Consider the following 22,116-nt stretch of genomic DNA (forward strand, 5'->3'; position numbering starts at 1 on the left):
GGTGCCCCCAAAATACTTTTTGGCCTATAGATGTTTCCTTCTGCTTCACATCCCTCCATTCATGCATTCACTTGTCTATCAGACATCTATGGCCATCCATAGTATTCAAGGCACTGTGCTAGGTGAAGGGGATTCAGAGATTAAAGAGACAGTGGTCCTTGACTTTGAGAAGCTTGTAGTACAGAGAGAATAAACAGGTAAGCACACAACTTCATATACAGGAGGTTCTGCAATGTGAGTCTACAAGAGGCCCCCCAACCCACCCACTTCTATATCTCTTTTGTTTTCCTCCCCTGAATAGGAAGTCTGCATCTGGTATCTTGTATCTATCACAACTGGAAAATCAAATCCATCAGGATTCTTCCAGGTAAAGTAAAGGGATCCAAACAGACTCACATGCTAACAACTATCCAATTTGGCCTTGGGGTGTGCTTTCCTATAGCCTTTATGGATGTCATTTCATATTGAAACAAGAACAAGAGAATTGTGTGGTTTTGCTTTTAGCTACAAGAATCAGTTTGAAAACAAAGGAGAAAGGAGACCTAGTTTGATAATACTTGTTACAACAGAACTCAGAGGCTTAAGCAGTAAAGAGCCCTGAGATCTTACCTGTTGCCCTTAAACGTCTTCTTCCTTATCACAGTCCAAAGGATTCATGTTCCTAACATCACTGTGCTAATTGAGAAAGGACAGCTTACTTACTATACATGCAGTTTTTCCCTGTGATCTGCTCAGTCTCCATGGGGCAAGAGTGACTGTCCAAGTTCCATCCCCCAAACAAGGCACCAAAACTAGTCACACAAACCTGGATTCAAAGCCAGACTCTGCCACTTAACTGAGAAATCATGAGTATAAACTTCCTCATCCAAAGAATGGGATTAATAGTGAAGATTTGGTAAGATAATACTTGCAGAGGCTCTAGCCTCAGGCATGACACAAATTCAAAGCCTTTTTGGGACACTCTCTTAACCAGAGTCACTGCCAACTTCTACATGCAAACCCATTGAGCTCAGTTCCTGAGCATTAGCTGTGGTTCCCTCTGCCTGAGAGACCTGTACTTATTTCTGCACCCATAGCCAGGGCTCTAGAGCTGCAGAGGAGCCGAGGACAAGATCTGAGGTCTGAGAAGAGAAGGGCTCAAAATAGACAGGGATTATCCAAGCTGCAATCACACAAGCTGGGGTTGGGGCTACACTCCAGACTGGGGATACAGACAGAGTACAGGGAGACCTGGGTGAAGGGAAATGCTGCAAGTTGGAGGCAACCTAGTGTCCCCAAAGACCTACCAAGTTGAACTATGGAGTGCAACACCAGCAAAGCAATAGCATCCAAAATATTACTTTGGAAAGGAATTACTATTTCCCAAAAAGTACTCAGGAAGTTACCTTGAGTGAAAAAAATCTGAATTTTATTGAACTGACCTACACTTGTGTATGGTTTGATATTGTTTTTAGTTTTAAATACATAGAGGAAAAGTGATGGTAGGGAATAGAAGATAGGCACCATATTCTTTCCTATGCTAATCTGACCTGTCCCATTAAATACCAAAAAGACCTCATCTTATATCATCTATGTCAGAACCCTACATTTGCCTACAGAGGTCAAACATATTAGAGAAATGAGCACCTGTGCCAGGTAAGGAAACTGGAACATAAATGCCCTAGCCAAGTGTTGCCATAGAGAAGCAGAGTCAGTTATTGCTAGATGGATTTTTTTTTAATATATATAGATTTATTTTAAGGAATTGGCTCTCACAATTATGGGGACTGGCAGTCCAATATTTGTAGGGCAGGCTGGAAATTCAGGTAATAGTTGATGTTGCCATCTTGAGTCTGAATTCAGCAGGGCACAAATTAACTGTTGATGATTACAATGTAAACATAATGCTAATGTTACTCAATCACCTTTAGACAAACACAATAATGACAAGAGGTTTAGTTTTCCTGGGGGTAGGAGTGGATTTATTGTCCTCTCATTCATTTATTGAGAATTTATTGCTCATTCATGAGGTCATATAAGTATTTATGTCTTTCTTCACCAATAGACTATGATGTTTCTCAAAGGGTTGCTCATATACCAGAGACATCAAAATATTCTGGAATTCCTTTTGAATATTCAGATTACTGACTACTCCTTATCTACTAAATCAGTAAATCTGTACTTTTAACAAGCACTCTCTTTTTTTTCTTGAGTATGCAAGCATTTAAAACCCACTGGACAGAAACTATTTTCTCATTTTGTCCTTCAGTGACCAACAAAGTCCCTAATAACTAGTGGGAGCTTAACAAATGTTGTTGAACAAATTAATAAGTACTGTCACTAGGTCATCCTTGGGTTCTCTTGTGATGTCTGTAAAAATCATAATGTTAAACTTATAATCTTGATCTCTTTGTTTTAGGTGATGACCAACTATTGTATAATCATCTATGTGTGTGTCAGTTAACCCCACTAGACTAAAACATTTCGTTGCATTTTTGCCATTCTTGTATTCACAGGGCCTAGGCTAGTTACTGGTATAAGCCAGGTGCTCAATAAATATTTTTTGAATGAATAGATAGATGGATGAATGGACAGGTAAATAAAGCTACCTGAACTAGACCACCCACTGTCTTATTAGGTTGTGAAAATATTTTACTTGCTTGCCCCTGGGTTCCTCAACCTCTCTTTCAGTAATTCATAGTTGCTAAAGGTATTAAGAGTGTACCTAGAACCTCCACTTGCTATGGATTCAAGCATAGTTAAGAGTCTATAACAAAAAAAAAAAAAGAGTCTATAACATATCATTTCTGTAGCATTAACTTTATCTCTTTTATCGCTTTCAGGAAAAAAATATATATATATCATGATACCCATAATTCAGAGTCATTCTATTTTGGAGATAACCTTGAATCCTCTTCAAAGTGTAAACAAAACTATTCATAAGCTTGAGTGCTTAAACTGTTACTATTACTGTTTTTTAATAAATTTTTCATGAAACTTCAAAACCAATCCTGTCCCAATACTGTTTTCAAGATATTCAAGTTAAGAATAACTGCTATAAACCACTTGACCTAAATCAGGTGGCAAAGATTTCTGTTTCTAGAATGACTAAAACTAGAATGACTGACAGTAACAAGTGTTGAAGATGTGGAGCAGCCTCATGTCTCATAAGTTGCTGGTGGGAAACTGGCACTTACTCAAGAGAAAAAGACTTGCACAAGAATGTTTTTTTTTAATTTTTTATTTATTTATGATAGTCACAGAGAGAGAGAGGCAGAGACATAGGCAGAGGGAGAAGCAGGCTCCATGCACCAGGAGCCTGATGTGGGTTTCGATCCCAGGTCTCCAGGATCGCGCCCTGGGCCAAAGGCAGGCGCCAAACCGCTGCGCCACCCAGGGATCCCCACAAGAATGTTTATAGCACATTTATCCATAATAGACCCAAACTGGAAGTGACAGACCTAAATATCTATCAGCAAGTGTGATGTCTGTACATAATGGGATAATGCTTACCAATAAAAAGGAGCAAACTGATAAAGCATGGACACATCTCAAAATAATTATCCTGAATGAAACCAGAGTATATTCTATACAATATTTAGAAAAGACAGAACTAATCTGTAGTGATAGAAATCAAAAGCATGACTGCCTCTGCAAAGAGCAGGTATGGACCAGAAAGGGACCACAAAGGAACTCTTCAGGTGAAAGAAATATTCTATAATTTGATTTGGCAATGAGTACATTTGTCAAAACAAACTGAATTGTTCATTTTTTATCTGTACATTTTTCTATATGTACAATATATCTCATTTATAAAATTTATGCTTCTACATTGGCCAGAAATATCAAAGTATGACTGATCTTTTATACATTATGGTTTCATTGTTGAGAAATTTTTCAGAAATCTGATTTTAGACAGCTATGATTCCAGTAGAGGTGTCACCCACATCTAGTGGGTCATTCTACAAAGGTGTTATAGAATAGTCAAATAGCATTCCAATATATAATTTACATAAGTGTCTGGCACCACTGTGGCTCTTCATATTGATTAGTTGATTTACACCTCACTTTTTTAAAATGTGCAGTGTGAATATTTAACAGATGAGAATCAAGGTCCAGATAGATCAAGTTTCTTGCCCAAGTTCACACAGTTAATAAGTGATGTCACCAGGACTCAAACCCAGATCCTAAGTATACACTCTTTCCTCTCCAATAAACAACACACGGGGGCACACACACAGAGACCTGAATCACAACTCATAGATTTTTCCATTCTTTTATCATGAATCTGTGATAACAGCTCTTCCTGTGAAATTTTAAAATAAATAAATGAAGCCTTTATAAAGCACTCTAGAGGCCATGGAAAGTTTTAAATCATTGCCTGATTCGTCCTGCCTGGCTCCCATTCTCAAAGCTGTGTTTGCTTTGGAATCTAGAGACTGAAATAATCTACTGAGAGCAAATGAAAGAAGCCACAGAGCATTTGTTGGCCAAAAGACAAAGAGGGTGTTTCCTTCACTTTGTTTAAGTGTTAAAACAAAATTGTCTATTATTTTACACAATGAATTATTGTCAGCATCTTTAGAAGGGAAGCAGACACATTGATTGCATTTCAAATATAAAACTGTTAACTATTAGTGGAGGGAAAAGAGAGATGAGCTTTATTGCCTACAACCACTGTCTGCTCTTTCTAGCCATGGGCCTTAAGATATGGTTTCTTATTGAATTTTCCACTCTCATTAGTGGTTTTTAACAGTGAATTTCTAGATACCCGAGTCCAAACTAAGGCCAAGATTATTTAATTCTGAACTGTTATAAACCCCTAAGAATGTACCCAAAAATGCCAGGAAAAGTTCAAATGACCCACATGTATATAGTGAGATTAATATCCCACAGAAATGCCTCATTAAAGTAATGTCAAAACAATTCACTCAAATCTTTTCCTGGCAAAACATTAAACTTCTATGACAGAATAATATTGCATAGGTACCAAGACTAAAATGAGCTAAATAGCTTCTAATCAGATGACCAACTGATTAACTGATGAAGAAAAAAGAAAATATTATTACTATTGGAAAAGCCAGTTTCTGGTCCAATATACCTCCAATGCTACTGAAAATCATTTTGTGTCACCCACAGAAAGCCCTCACATATTTGGTCAACACAATGAGAAAGTGGTTTCCAACCTGGTTTTAAGTCCTAATCCTATTTTCCATGAAAAGTAGTTTGTACTTTAAAGAGCTCAGGATGATAATGCCTTTTTGGAAAAAATTTCATTCTGTGGCTGACTTTTTATTATAGATACAAACTATCTTAGATGTCAGCTATAAGCTGAAGCATCTTATTCCTCTCTTTGGCTTATGGAGCAAGGGAATAATAAAAGCATCTCTCCTGATCTTATAACCTGAGTTCCAACTAACAAAGAATATGATTCCCAGCACCATAAATAGTCTTATAAATCTTGCCTTTCCTAACAGACTGAACTTTTCCATTTTCTTAGATATTAGCAATAAAAATATCATGTATAAATGTCCTTAAGATTTGGGCAAGGCTGTCACAAGATTCAAAATACATGGTCCCTATAGACAATTGGTTTCTCATATGGTTAAAGGTGGTGAAGCAATTCTAGGAGTGCACAGGGAATAAAGAAGAAAGGTTCAGAATAATAGGGTAAAGCAGAATCAAGAAAATATCTTAGGTTTTTAAATGCATGATTTTTGTTATGCAGGCAGTTTCAAATAGAGTAATTTGAGCTGAAGTGTTTTTTTTTATTTTGGTTCTCCTTAGGGAAACATGCACAGCAGCAAAGGATCATGGAAAAGGCTGGGGGCAGGGGACTTGGATACAGAAGATTTCAATCCCAGTTCCATTCTTCCTAGCCGACAGAATTAAGCAATAAAAACAAATTGATAATAATAATAGCTAACAGTTATTGAAGCTTAAAGTGAGCCAGACCCTGGTCTAAGTGCTTTATGTGTATTAACTCACTTAATTCTATGAGATAGTGAAGTGTTCAGAAGGATGTGTACTGAGCTACACTGCTTGGCTTTTAAAACTCTCCCATTTACTTAGCTATATAATCCTAGACAAGTTGTTCATCTGCAGAATCATCATACAATGGCATCTATCTCCTAGACTGCTTCTGAGAATTAATGAACTAATACTAAGGTTAAGCATATAAAACACTGTTTGTTTGGCACAAAGCAGACACTCAGACAATGCTTGCTATTATTACTCCCATTTTACATTTAGGAAACTGAGACATAGAAAGTCTATTTGCTAAAGATACAATGATTAATATCTAACTAATGAACCTGTAATATTTGCCTTTGTAAATAATTCATACATAGTAGCTATTTTTCATCCTATAAAAAACAAAGAGGCCACTGTGAAAACAACTCTCTAATACTCAAAATTGTGCTTTGTCTAAAGTGAACACATGGAGTTCCAAGTGCAGATTTCTAATACAAAACATTTAAGTAGCTGTCAACTATTATCTTACCCCTCCTCTTGCATTCCTAATCATAAACCCAAAGCACATCAATAAATTATGCAGATTGAATGGTGACCTACATTCTGCATTAATTATCATAGTAAGGTACCGTTCCAGGAACAGTAGTGTATTGGTCTGTAAAATAGGCAACCCAAACTGATCCCCCCACCACTTTCAGGGTGAATTCTCCGCTCTCCAGATCCTGGCCTACTGACTAGAGAGCCTCAGGAACTTGATACTGAAAAAACACAGCCATGTCCTTAGGACAAATTCCCCTTAACCAAGCTTATCACCAAAATCCATGTTCAACACCAGAATGCCAAATGATTAATTACAAGGACATATAACACACCAAGGAAACCTGAGACTAGATTAGTTTACGGATGTATTCACTCCTTGTGAACCAATCTGCATGGAAACTGGATTATAATTAGAAGGCTACTTAATGAATACAGAACCAGTAAGAAGGCAGATTATGGCATCTCTAGTGTAATCAGAACTGAAGAGTTCATATTAGGGCTTGATGGGTCCAGTCCTTTGCTCTGCAGATAGCCCCTCCCAGACATAATTTAATTTAGTTTACCCTTCCTCTGAGGCTAGCTAATCCCCTTTCTGGAAGACTCATTCTTTCTTCATCTCTGAGAATAACCTTAAACCTGTTATAGTCAAGGCCTTGGGGCCTAGAAGGTATTCCATCCTTTTAGGTAATCTGCCTATATAATCTGACTCCTTTTATGTTGGTTTCACAGTTTAGCTCTCTTAGAAGGCAATTTTCTTTCCAAAGTTCAAAGCACATAGATAGATACATCACTATTTCTCCCAAATACCACCAGTAAGATAATTACCTTGCCTAGCATAAAATAAATCCTCCCAAAATGTAATGTCCTTCTTAATGCCTCCTTTTCATAGGTCAGTAACAGTTTTACCTCCCTTGGTGGCAGGTGGAAGTGTTCATGGGGACCCTGGCAGATCTAAGTTTCAATTCTTTTGTTTACTCATTTAACTTCTATTTACCAGGTGTCTATTATGTGCCAAGCACTGAGCAATGCACCGTGAATCAACAGGATGTAAAAAAGACACAGACTCTACCTGCCCAGATCTCTGAGCACTGTGAAACAGGTACTAATTATTGACTGCAATCCCACCAGGGAAGGGAAAATGACAAACTGAGAAAGTACCCTGGAGGGAAAAAAGAAATACAATTCCTTGAGAAAACTAATGAGCTGACCCAACTGGGAGGGTTAAAACCCCTTCCCTGAATAAACAAGATTTGAGTGGAGGTTGAAAAGAGTAACAGGCACTAATGGGGAGAGCAGAGAGCTTCCAGGAGGTTTGGGGGACAGAAAAAGCAGTTTCAGATAGAAACTGCACTGCAGAAGCCTTGAGGCTTTTGTGAGTAACAAGCAGCAAGGAGCATAAGAGGAATCTAAAGAAAGTCAAAGATATCCAGAGGGCAATGAGCCATTAGGCAAAGCAATCACAAGACAGGTGGTGCAAGTAGGAAGGATAGGTGGTCCTACTTAGGCAATACAGGACATGGCCAGCTGAAATACAGATTTTGATCCTTATCCTGGGGTGAAGACTTTTAAAGTCAGTTGATGATTCTTGATCAGATTTGCCCCTATAAAGATCACTCTCCCTACAGAGTGGAGAATCAGTTGGTGGGGCTATGACGGAGACTGGGGTATCAACTAGACAGGCAATCACAGTAGTCCAAGCAAGAGATGCTGGTTCCTCGGTGATTAGCAGAGATGGAGACAAATGGTTAGGACTGAGATACAGCAAAAATAAATATCCATTAACAGGCAAGGGGTAAGAAAAATTTGCCCCACTGTGTGGACATTACTACTCAGCGATGAAAAGGAATAGACTATAGTCACTAAAGTTCTGGGACAGAAACTTAGAGGTACAGCAAAGGAAACTGACAAAGAAAGGCACACAAGGGAACTTCTAGGGATGAAATCTAAATTGTGTTGGTAATTATATGGGCATACCAATTGGTCAAAATTCACCAAAATATATGTTTAAGTGGCTAAATTTTATTGTATGTGAAGTATATCTCAAAAGGGTTGACTTTTTAAGAAATCAATGTATCTAGCATCTTGGTTATTAAGAACATAGATTTTGGAATCATACAGACATGAGTTTGAACCCTAGTTCTATCATTGGTAACTGTGTTGCTCTAGGAAAGTCAATAAAATGGGGAGAGAGGTTGGCTGTTTTAAGGACCAAATCACCCAGTTTAGCACATTGCCAAATACAAAGGCAAGCTGGCCTATCATTCAAATTTCATTCTTTGACTCAGTAAGAGTAGTAGGTAAAACAATAAACATTTCTTGAGTGTGTAGGGGTTAGAACAAATCGCCCCAAGATGTGCCACTTTGGCATGGGAATTATTTTGAGCTAAGAACAATCAAGGCCCAAAAGATGCAGGAAGAAACTATGACCTTTCACCTAACTGCCTAAAAGAATTTAGATAGAGGACCTGCTTCAGGAAGAGAGTTATTACCATAGACAACTATAGTATAATATGAACTAGGCAGGATAGACAATAAGGAACTAGAAAGGCCTATTTGATCAAAGTCCTCTCTATGTCCTTCTCATGAACATTAAAGAGAGTAAATGTTTGGGGACATACAGAAGCAATGGGACATTGATTTAAGTTTAAGTTTTTTAAGTAAATCAAATTAAAACTATGAAGGAATTGACAGTATGGGCACTACTTAGATATCTCAAAAATGTGAGGAGGATTTGGAAATAACAAGTTGAGAAAGACTGGGCCAGCCCAAGTAGACAAGTGCTAGGACCCCAACATGCCAGGAAGTTAAGCCAGGGAGGCAGGGAGGATGCAGGCTGGGGCTCTAGCAAACTTAGCCTGAGAAGAGAGTTTACAGTCATGTCAATACTACCTCCCATTTGAGTGATATCATGACATCTAGAGACAAAACCTGGGCCTTGGAGAAGGAATAAAAATGGAGAAGAAAGAATGGCAAGAGGGAGAAGAATGGGGAGAAGATAGGAAGGGAGTTAGAGCAAATGATATAGATAGGGTATCTGTCAATGCCAGACCAGGCACCAGTGCTATTATTTTTCCACGCCAGTTAGGAGAGCTTTTGAGGGAAAGCCAAAACAGCTCAAAGCTTTCTTAGAATCTCTTTTCCTCCTAAAACTAAGGAGAACTAAGGAGAATCCAGCTGTTAAATTATCATTTTTAGAAACAAAAGAATTAAAATAATGAATCTTCTTGTACTTTCAACTTCACTCTGTCATTGTCACACATGGATTTTGGAGATGAGGCAAGACAATAATTATTCCTAGGAAAAAAAAAAATGATGCTCTGCAAATTTATTTTTTTTTTTAAATTTTTTTTTTCATTTATTTATGATAGTCACACAGAGAGAGAGAGAGGCAGAGACACAGGCAGAGGGAGAAGCAGGCTCCATGCACCGGGAGCCTGATGTGGGATTCGATCCTGGGTCTCCAGGATCGCGCCCTGGGCCAAAGGCAGGCGCTAAACCGCTGCGCCACCCAGGGATCCCGATGCTCTGCAAATTTAAATCCACTGCCTCCAACAGCAGGCACTGTATTTCTTAAGCAAAGTCTTTGCAGAGCAGCTGGATGGCACACATGATATATTCTTCTTAAACCCAGGACTGGTTTGTTTGTTTGTTTTCCTAGTCTCATATCCAAACTAATCCTTAGGGGATTTTTAAAAATGTTTATGGAATTTATTCTATGCCATGTTTTCCCTCCTGTTTCTCTCAGAGCTCCTAGCATGTTGTAACTTAAGATTTGGTCAAATTAACTTCTAAGCAAAGCCCCTAAATTCTACTTTGATACCTATACCACCATCATCCCCCAAACACACACTGTCTATACCCAGGTTCTCAGTAGAGATGTCCTAGAAAGTTCCTATATTTACTTTTGGAATGAAAGTTCCTATATTTCTATAAAAATTCCTATATTCCTTTATTTACCTATAGAAGGATCAAGAGGAAGGGAGGTCAAAAAGCCTTTTTAGGCCACAAATCAGTCTGTAGGATGGGAAGGCAGAAGAGTAGGAATAAAACAATGAGAAGTGGTCAAAGACAGGACCCAGGAGAAAGAAGTAGACAACCCACACCTATGGGTGAAATCTTTGGGGGAAGAAAAAAGGGCTTATAAACCAGGGAACTGTAGCATCACATTAGGTAGTTATGGAAAATGTTTGATTCAAAATGGACACTGCATGGTTTGCCAATTGAATCAGTAAATATATGAATGATTACCTAAGGTAGAGGGGCCATGGCAGTCTCAAGAAGAGAAAATAAGAGTTAATCATCCAAAAGCTTATCTTTATGCTTCTCCAGCCTCAGTCAAAGATGTGTTGAAGGACAGAGAATACATCAGGTATCTTAGCCCCATTGTCCAGACCCATGTATTAGATCAATATGAGACACGGCATCTCTCCTTCCACATTGTACAATAAAGATCATATAATCCCCAAAGGTCTTCTAAGATTAAAGAATCTGAAACTCACTAAAAGGAAAATAGGTGAGAATGCGATATGTAATAATTTCCATAAGTAAAAATGCTCTAAGAATTGGTCTGGTTATTATCATAGCATCCATTGTTTCAGGGAACTTTTATTGAGAGGTTACTACCCACTTTATGGTTGATACAGGACAGGAGTTTGGTCCTGAATTGAGGTGTGGCAAACAGAAAAACTGGGGGAGAGCCAGGAAACATGAATCTGAGCCCTGGCTCAGACAGTCAGTGACTTTGAGAAAGGGCATTCCAAGTAGAAAATAACTTGTGAACCATCCCGGAGAGATAAGAAATAGCAAATAAGTTCAAGAAATTACAAGAAGTATGGTGTTCAGCAAAAGCATCAGGTAGGCATGGCAAGAATTTAGGTTAATATATATTAAGTGCTCAGTAAGTATTTGTTTAATGAATGAATGAGAAGTAGGAACAGAATTCTCATATTCATTCTACGCTACAAACTTTGGTTTACCCCGTAGGCAGTGGAGTACCAGCGGGAGAGAATTTACTCAGACTTAGGCTGTAGCTAGGTGCTATGCTGTATGGAAAATTAATGCAGGGGAAGTAAGAAATGAGACAGAATAGCTAATAGGCAATGGTCCTAGAAAGGGAGAAAAGCAAATGACTTGAAGAAATTACAGCTAAAAGAGTTAGCATTTGGCAAATGGTTAGATGAGGAGAGTAAGTAGAGGAAAACTTGAACCATGGGCTTTTAGGGTGATAAGTTGCTTGATAGTAGCATTGATTTTTATAGAAGGTGCATGAAGAACAAATGTAAAAGGTAAACTGATACATTTGACTTTAGATACATTGAGTGGAACATCCGGGTGGAAATAAACCATTTGAATTAATGAACATTAAAACAATAAATAAAAATTTAATAAACATTTATTGAGGCTTTCTCACAAGCCAAGAGGTGTTATAAGCCCCCTTACATATGTGAACTCATTTAATCACAACAGGCCCAGGAGGTATGGAAGGAAAACACGGGACAGAGAGTTTAAGTAACTTCCCAAAGCTCTCAAGCTGGTAAGTGGCAAAGTCAGACTCAAACTCAGAATGTCAGCTCCAAATCACACTCTCTCAACCTCTATGCAAAGGACATGTATTTGCCCTTTAATGAGGGCCCAGAGCCCTCACTCTATCTCTTCTTATAGAAATAGAACTCAAAAAATGATCAAATTACAGTAGTCATTCCACTGCCCTTATCCACAAGGGATATATTCAAGACCCCCAGTGGATGACCAAAACCATGGGTATCCACCATTGTATCCCTATGTATACAATGTTTTTTCCTATACATATATACCTATCATGAAGTTTATTTTATAAGTTAGGCACAGTAAGAGATTAACAACAATAATGAAACAATTAGAATAATACAGTTATTTGAGTGTGATCACTCTCCTACAAAATATCTTATTGTACTATATTCACCCTTCTTCTTGAGATGATATGAGTCGATAAAATGCCTATGTGATGAGATGAAGTGAAGGGAATGACAATAGCATCATGACATACTGTAAAGCTACTACTGACCTTCTGAAATACATGAGAAGGATGATCATCTGCTTCCTGGATTGCAGTTGAACACGGGTAACTGAAACTGCATAAAGGAAATCTGTGGTTAAGGGGGGACTACTGTAAAGTGATGATTTTATTTTTCAAGCACAAAATGTGAGAATTCCAACCATCATATTGAATAGTATTATTGGTGCTGATTTAGCACAGTCAAATCTCAACCTACATTTTAATGTACATCTAGTGTCCAAAGCAAACAAGGTATGTTATTTTTATATTCATTTGTCAAGTAATACTTCTTTATATAATTTACTTAGAGCAAATTAAATAGCATCTATCATTTGTTAAGTAGAGAAAAGATAAAATTGGTCTTTGTATGTATTATGAATATTACAGAACATATTAAAATATATTTCAATAAAATAATAATATACCTCTAAAATTGATTTTTTAGCTTAAAATATTTCTTTACTTTCTAATTACTTTGCAAAAATAATACAATGATTTTTTTAATTCCAAAGAGGGTTAATGAAATTATATATTACTATGAAATGGATTTGAGTTTTAAAAGGTCAGAAAAAAAATTTTTTAATAAAGTCAGGAACTACTGCTTAGCACCAAGGTATAATTTCTGCCGCTTTAGGACATGTTTCAGAACCAAGAGACCTCCATGAACAACTATAAAACAATAATAAAAAAATCTGAGACCTTTTCCATTTCAAGGTTTGTGGTAGAAGGTTCAGCTTTGACTTAAATACCTTACTATACAACTAAGCACTTAGGGACACAGCTCATGACTTCGTTCAGCTGATGAGCTACTCTGTTGGAAGCCAAGTGCTATTCTCATTTGGCTTTAATCCTTTGCAGATAAAGACATAGCTCTCTTTGAAAAGCAAGGTTTAATAGAAGGCACACAGGACACATTCTCAGAAATGGAAGAAAACACCTTTACTTCCTTCCCTACTTACCTAACATTCTGGAACTTACTTTAACTTCAACAGCAGCCAAAAAGAAAGGTCTTTTCTCTTCACCTTTGACTGATCCTTCCTTTTGCTTCCATGAATTTTCTCCTTCTTTCTGGCCATGGTATAAGGTTTTTTCTCCCTGAGATTCAGCCCTCAAAGGAAAGCTGAATTCAGACAAGGTAATAGAGCAATCTAAAGAGCTCATTTGTGACTACAGAGCACTTTAAATATGGCTACAGTGACTGAGAAATTTGTTTCCATTGAATTTGATTTCAATTTACTTAACTTTAAAACTTACACTGAATTTAGTTGTTGATGAATTTCTGAGTATGTTTGGAACAACTTGGGTAGTTGAATCTATTTTTTTCAATGGTGAATTATTTGAAATGTAAATGCACAACAAGTATTTTCAATGAAAATTCAGTCTCCAAAATGAGATGTGCTGTAGGTGTTAAATATACACTAGATTTTGAAGATTTAGTACAAAAAATGTAAAATGTCTCATTAATAATTTTTTCATTAATAATTTTTATGTTGATTACATGTTGAAATGATAAGATTTTGGTTATAATGGACTCAATAATTTATATTATTAACAATAATTTAACATGTTTCTTTTACTTTTTTAATGTGGCTACTAGAACATTTTTTTTTTTACTAGAACATTTTTTAAAGATTTATTGATTCATTCATTCATTCATTTTTAGAGAGAGGAAGTAGAGGAACAGAGGGAGAGGGAGAAAGAATCTCAAGCAGATTCCCCACTGAACGTGGAACCTGATGTGGGGCTTGATCTGAGATCATGACCTGAGCCAAAACCAAGAGTCAGACACATAATTGTGCCACCCAGCACCCCTACTGAGACATTTTAAATTATGTATGTGGTTCATATTATTTCTAATTGCTGGTGCTAGTCTACAGCATGGGCTATGGTGTCAGAGAGAATCATCTCCCCCTATTTGCTGACTGTATGATATTAAGCAAACTACTTAAATTCTTTAAGCTCATGTTTACTCATCTGTAAACTGGGGGACATTTTACTATTTTCTGAATAGGCCTGTAATGAATTTAATGTGAGGCAGTGATCAAAAAACTTACCAGAGAGCCCGGCTTATAGTATAATAGCCCATAAATATTCATTTTTATTATTGTTGTTGTTGTCATTTTTCTTCAACTATCATCCAAATATTTAGTCAAAGAGAGTCTCAAAGTAAGTGTTAGTCACCTATGGTTGACCAGTATCTCATGACTAGATAAAGTAACCTCATTTTCCAAAATAAAAATAGGAACTTAAGGTCAGATATAGGACTTTTTCTCACATTTTTAGTTTACTCACATGAAAGAAATCGCATTTTATAATTTGTGAATTTTTATTTAAAACAATAAAAGTGCTTGAAGCCAAGACTTCCCTTGAAAATCCAGGGCATGAGGCTTACTCCCAAAAAATATTGGTACACAATATCTTATAAAACCCAAACTCAGCAGTCCTCCATTTAGATTCAATTTTGAAGGTTAATGTTTTATTTATATCCATTTCTTTTTTGGGCCAAATAAAAGACCAAGTAAATAGTCTGTATTTACATTAGGAACTTCTGCTTCCAGACAAATGGAGATATGCATTTCCATATTCTTCCTACTAAGTAAAACTAAAAAATCTGGATCTTATATATAAAACAAATGTAAGACTCTGAAAGGTTTAAAGAAGAACAACCACTAGGGACCTTTCTAAGACACATAGTCAAACATCTGAAAACTAAAGACAAAGAAAAAATCTTGAAAGCAGAAAGAAATGACATTTTGCCTGTAGGGGAAATAATGATTCTAACAACAGCAAATTACTCATCAGAAATTATGGCGCCAATATCTTTCTGTCAATCCAGAATTCTGTACCCAAATGAAAATATCCTTCAAGAATGCAGGAAAAATTTATCCATTCTAAAATGAAGGAAAATTAAGAAAATTTGTCACCATCAGACATACCCCAAAACAATGCTAAAGGAAGTTCTCTAAATGTAAAGGAAATGATAAAAGAAGTAATCTAGAAGGAGGAAAGGAAGACCAAAAAAAGTAAAAATATGAATAGATACACTCCTTCTCGAGTTTTCTAAATTGCTTAACAATTAAAGCAAAAATGACAGCAGTCTGATATGATCCTAAATGTATGTAGATATATTTTTTAAAATAAATAAATGTATATAGATAGATTGTTTAAGGCACTTCTAAACAGGCAGGGTAAAAAGAGAGAAGGGGAGGTAAGATTTCTACACTTAAACTGATAAAATGTTAATACCAGGAGACTGTGATGTTAAATGTAATACTTAGAATAACCACTAAAAAAGCTATACAGAAAGATGCTCTCAAAGTAAAAAAGCAAAATTCTAAAAAATACTTGATAACCTATAGGAGGGTGGGGAAAAGATAACAGAGAAATAAATAAACAACCAGAAAGGAAACAAAACAAATGGAAAACAGAAACCAAAATGGCAGACATGAGCTGTAACACATCAATGATTACGTTAAGTGTAAATGGTCTAATACAGCAATTAAAAAGATAAATTTGCAGAGTGGATTAAAATGCATGACCCAACTATATGCTATCTATAAGAAACTAATTTCAAAAACATTTGATGTAGGTAGGTTGAAAGTGGAAAGGTACAGAAAACATGCAAACATTAATCCAGAAAAACCAGGAGTGGCTATATTAATATCATATAAAGTAAACTTCAGAGCAAAGAAAATTATCAGAGATAATAATATTATTACATAATTATAAAAGGGTCAATCTACCAAGAAGACATAATTATCCTAAATGTGTATGTAACAGTTACCAAATAAATGAAGCAAAAACTGCCAGAACTGAAAGAATAGGCAAATCCAGAATTACAGTTGTAGACTTCAACACTCTTCTCTGAACAACTAATGGAACAACAAGGCACAAAACCATTAAGGATACAGAAGAACCCAATAACACTATTAACCAGACACAGAATCCAATTGACATTTAAAGAATAATCCACCTAACAATAGCAGAATACATGCATGGAACATATACTAAAAGAGACCATATCCTGAGTCATAAAACCTACCTTGACAAATGTAAAAGAATTGAAATTACACACAGTGTGTTCTCTAACTACATGCCATCAATTCAGAAACCAGTAACAGGGGATCCCTGAGTGGCTCAGCGGTTTGGCACCTGCCTTCGGCCCAGGACACCATCTTGGAGTCCCGGGATCGAGTCCCACATCAGGCTCCTGGCACGAGCCTGCTTCTCCCTCTGCCTGTGTCTCTGCCTCTCTCTCTCTCTCTCTCTCTCTCTCTCTATGTCTATCATGAGTAAATAAATAAAATCTTTTAAAAAATTGCTAAAATTTCTAAAAAAAGAAAGAAGAAAGAAAAGAAAGAAAGAAAGAAAGAAAGAAAGAAAGAAAGAAAGAAAGAAAGAAAGAAAGAAAGAGAAAAAAAAAGAAACCAGTAACAGAAAGATAACAGGAAAATCTCCAAACACTTGGGAACTAAATATCATAATTCCAAATACCCCATGGGTCACAGGAAAATCTCGAGGGAAATGTTTTGGTTTGTTTTTTTAATTTTTTTTTTATTGGAGTTCAATTTGCCAACATATAGCATAACACCCAGTGCTCATCCCGTCAAGTACCCCCCTCAGTGCCCCTCACCCCGTCACCCCCACCCCCCTTCCACCTCCCCGTCCACCACCCCTTGTTCGTTTCCCAGAGTTAGAAGTCTCTCATGTTTTATCACCCCCTCTGATATTTCCCACTCATTTTCTCTCCTTTCCCCTTTATTCCCTTTCACTATTTTTTTTATATTCCCCAAATGAATGAGAGCATACAATGTTTGTCCTCCGATTGACGTACTTCACTCAGCATAATATCCTCCAGTTCCATCCACATTGAAGCAAATGGTGGGTAGTTGTTGTTTCTAATGGCTGAGTAATATTCCATTGTATACATAGACCACAGCTTCTTTATCCATTCATCTTTCGATGGACACTGAGGCTCCTTCCAGTTTGGCTATTGTGGACATTGCTGCTATAAACATCGGGGTGCAGGTGTCCCAGTGTTTCACTGCATCTGTATCTTTGGGGTAAACCCCCAGCAGTGCAATTGCTGGATCGTAGGGCAGGTCTATTTTTAACTCTTTGAGGAACCTCCACACAGTTTTCCAGAGTGGCTGCACCAGTTCACATTCCCACCAACAGTGCAGGAGGGTTCCCCTTTCTCCACCTCCTCTCCAACATTTGTTGTTTCCCATCTTGTTAATTTTCCCCATTCTCACTGGTGTGAGGTGGTATCTCATTGTGGTTTTGATTTGTATTTCCCTGATGGCCAGTGATGCAGAGCATTTTCTCATGTGCTTGTTGGCCATGTCTATGTCTTCCTCTGTGAGATTTCTGTTCATGTCTTCTGCCCATTTCATGATTGGATTGTTTGTTTCTTTGCTGTTGAGTTTAATAAGTTCTTTATAGATCTTGGTTACTAGCCCTTTATCTGATACGTCATTTGCAAATAGCTTCTCCCATTCTGTAGGTTGTCTTTTAGTTTTGTTGATTGTTTCTTCTGCTGTGCAGAAGCTTTTTTATCTTAAGTCCCAATAATTCATTTTTGCTTTTATTTCCCTTGCCTTCATAGATGTATCTTGCAAGAAGTTGCTGTGGCCAAGTTCAAAAAGGGTGTTGCCTGTGATCTCCTCTAGGATTTTGATGGATTCTTGTCTCATTTTTAGATCTTTCATCCATTTTGAGTTTATCTTTGTGTCTGGTGTAAGAGAACGGTCTACTTTCATTCTTCTGCACATGGATGTCCAATTTTCCCAGCACCATTTATTAAAGAGACTGTCCTTTTTCCAGCGGATAGTCTTTCCTGCTTTGTCGAATATTAGTTGACAATAGAGTTAAGGGCCCATTTCTGGATTCTCTATTCTGTTCCATTGATCTATGTGTCTGCTTTTGTGCCAGTACCATACTGTCTTGATGACCACAGCGTCGTAGTACAACCTGAAATCTGGCATTGTGATGCCCCCAGCTCTGGTTACCTTTTTTAATATTCCCCAGGCTATTTGGGGTCTTTTCTGATTCCACACAAATCTTAAGATTATTTGTTCCAACTCTGAAGAAAGTCCATGGTATTTTGATAGGGATTGCATTAAATATGTAAATTGCCCTGGGTAAGCATTGACATTTTCACAATATTAATTCTAATTAATAAAATCACGAATGAAAAAGGAGAGATCACAACCAATACCAAGGAAATACAAATGATTTTTAAAACATATTATGAGCAGCTATACACCAATAAATTAGGCAATCTAGAAGAAATGGATGCATTTCTGGAAAACCACAAACTACCAAAACTGGAACAAGAAGAAATAGAAAACCTGAACAGGCCTATCGATAACCTGGGAGGAAATTGAAGCAGTCATCAAAAACCTCCCACGACTCAAAAGTCCAGGGCCAGATGGCCTCCCTGGGGAATTCTATCAAACGTTTAAAGAAGAAACCATACCTATTCTACTAAAGCTGTTCTGAAAGATAGAAAGGGATGAAATACTTCCAAAATCATTCTATGAGGCCAGCATCACCTTAATTCCAAAACCAGACAAAGACCCCACCAAAAAGGAGAATTATAGACCAATATTCCTGATGAACACAGATCCAAAAATTCTCAACAAGATACTAGTCAATAGGATCCAACAGTACATTAAAAGATCATTCACCATAACCAAGTGGGATTTTTCCCTGGGATACAAGGCTGTTTCAACACTCATAAAGCAATCAATAGACAGATCATATCACCAAGAGAAAAAACAAGAACCATATGATCCTCTCATTAGATGCAGAGAAAGCATTTGACAAAATACAGCATCCATTCCTCATCAAAACTCTTCAGAGTGTAGGGATAGAGGGAACATTCCTCAGCATCTTAAAAGCCATCTACGAAAAGCCCACAGCAAATATCATTCTCAATTGGGAAACACTGGGAGCCTTTCCCCTAAGATCAGGAACATGACAGGGATGTCCACTCTCACCACTGCTATTCAACATAGTACTAGAAGTCCTAGCCTCAGCAATCAGGCAACAAAAAGAAATAAAAGGCATTCAAATTGGCAAAGAAGAAGTCAAACTCTCTCTCTCTTTGCAGATGACATGATACTGTACATAGAAAACCTAAAAGACTCCATCCCAAAATTGCTAGAACTCATACAGCAATTCAGCAGTGTGGCAGGATACAAAATCAATGCCCAGAAATCAGTGGCATTTCTATACACTAACAATGAGACTGAAGAAAGAGTCAATCCCATTTACAATTACACCCAAAAGCATAAAATACCTAGGAATAAATCTAACCAAAGAGGTAAAGGATCTATATCCTAAAAACTACAGAATACTTCTGAAAGAAATCGAGGAAGACACAGAGAGATGGAAAAATATTCCATGCTCATAGATTGGGAAATGTTTTTAAAACACATGGAACTGGGGCACCTGGGCAGCTCAGTGGTTGAGCATCATTGCCTTTGGCTCAGGTTGTGATCCCAGGGCCCTGGGACTGAATCCTGCATCAGGCTTCCCACAGGGAGTCTGCTTCTCCCTCTGCCTATATCTCTGCCTCTCTCTGTGTCTCTCATGAATAAATAAATAAAATCTTTAAAAATAAGTAAGTTGAACTGAATGAAAATGAAAATAGAACATATCAAAATTTGTGGGAGACAGCTAATGCAGTGCCAAGGGGAAATTTGTAGTACTTATGCTAACATGAATAAAGAAGAAAAGTCTCAAATCAACAACCTAAGATCCTACCTCAAGACATTTTTTTAAAGCAAAATAAACCCAAAGAAAGCAGAAGGAAAAAATAAGAAGAGTAATCAATAAAATTGAAAACAAAAATAGAAATCACTAGAATAAAAAGTCAGCTCCTTTAGAAGACCAACTGACAAACCTCTAGCAATACTGATGAAGAATAAAAAGAGAAAAAATACAAATTATCAATATCAAGAATGAAATGGGATATTACTACAGACACTGTGGACATCCAAATAATAACAGAATGTTACAAACAATTCTACACATGCAAATTTGAGGACCTAGTTGAGATGGACCAATCCTACAAAAAGCACACACTACCACAACTTATACAATATGAAATCAATCATTTGATTAGCCCTGTTAACTATTAAAGAAATTGTATTTATAACTTTAACTGCTGAAAAAAAAATCTCCAGGCTTGGATGGTTCCACTGGAGAATTCCATTAAACATTTAAAGAAAAATTAACACCAATTACACACAATCTCTTCAAAAAAATAGCAGATGAGGGAATAAATGGGTTATTCATTCATAACTTGTCTTCTTTGCTCCACTGCAGCTACCTCCTTTTAGTTCTGGAACACACAACATACCTTCTCCACTTAGAAGAACAAGTGCTACCACCTTTGCCTGGGATGCTCCCCAATCATGCTCCCAGATTCATGCCCACTCACCCAATGTCTCAGCTTACACAGCTCATGTGTTATTTCCTCAAGGCAGCCCAAAGTGGGAGAGGGTCCTGCCTTATGCACACATAGCCCCTGCTATGTTTTCTCTGTGGCATTTACTACAATTTTAGTTCATTATTTGCAACTAAATATCTAAGGTTCCCAAGACTTCTCCAACTAGTCTAGGCTATAAACTATAAACTATATGAGGACAGGATGCCAGACTGCTTCATTCACTCCTTAACTCTGGCTTGGAGTCTAATGCCTGGGATTCAGACCTCATTAGGTCAATATTTATTGAGTGAAAATACACTCAAGATCTTGCTGAGAAACAGAACCAATAGGATGTGTGCACACACACACATATTTATCTATCCATCTAGAGAGAGAGAGAGAGAGATTGGCACAGGATTATTAAGACTGATAAATCCCAAGATCTGCAGAGTAAGTCAGCAAGCTGGAGACCCAAGAAAGCCAATGGTAGAGTTCCAGTGCAAGTCAAAAGGCCAACAGACCCAAGACTTAGGAAGATGTTTCAGTTCAAGTCTGAAGGCAGGAAAAAGCCAATGTCCCGGTCCAAATGCAGTCAGGTTGGAAGAATTCTTTCTTCTTCAAAGGGTCAGCCTTTTTGCTCTATTCAGGCCTTTAGCTGATTGGATGAAGCCCTACTACCTTAAAAAGGGCAAACTGTCTACCAATTTTTTTCTTTTTTTGGGGGGGGGGGTGTCTACCAATTTAGAAGTTAATTTCATCCAAAAACACTCTCACAGAAACATCAGAATGTTTGACCAAATATATGGATTCCTTGTGGCTCAGTCAAGTTGACATATAATTAACTATAGCATTGAGTTAATAATAATTGAATATTGAAAAAAAAGATTTGTTGTGTAACTAATCTATCAAGTATCACAGACTATTGTTAAAGTTTAATTTTTTTTTTTTTTTTTGGCTGTAAAGTATACAGCACCTAATTCGTCAGTGAATTCATGTCATTAGCTAGACTTTGGTCTTGAATGATAGATAACTATCATTAAGGGAACATTTTTCTTTGTATCTATTATCCCTAATCCTTCCAACAACCCTGTCAGGCTCAGAGAGGTTGTATAATATGTCCAAGACCACACAGCCAGATACTGGCAAAGAT

The 22,116-nt window shown here is 37.1% G+C and overlaps 1 pseudogene; it reads right to left on the bottom strand.

The window, feature by feature from the left end:
• LOC140602866 (malate dehydrogenase, mitochondrial-like) overlaps nt 1–22,116 on the bottom strand; it is a 282,291-nt pseudogene that overhangs the window by 194,031 nt on the left and 66,144 nt on the right.

Source organism: Canis lupus, chromosome 13 (assembly GCF_048164855.1).
Source record: "Canis lupus baileyi chromosome 13, mCanLup2.hap1, whole genome shotgun sequence".
NCBI lineage: Eukaryota > Metazoa > Chordata > Mammalia > Carnivora > Canidae > Canis > Canis lupus.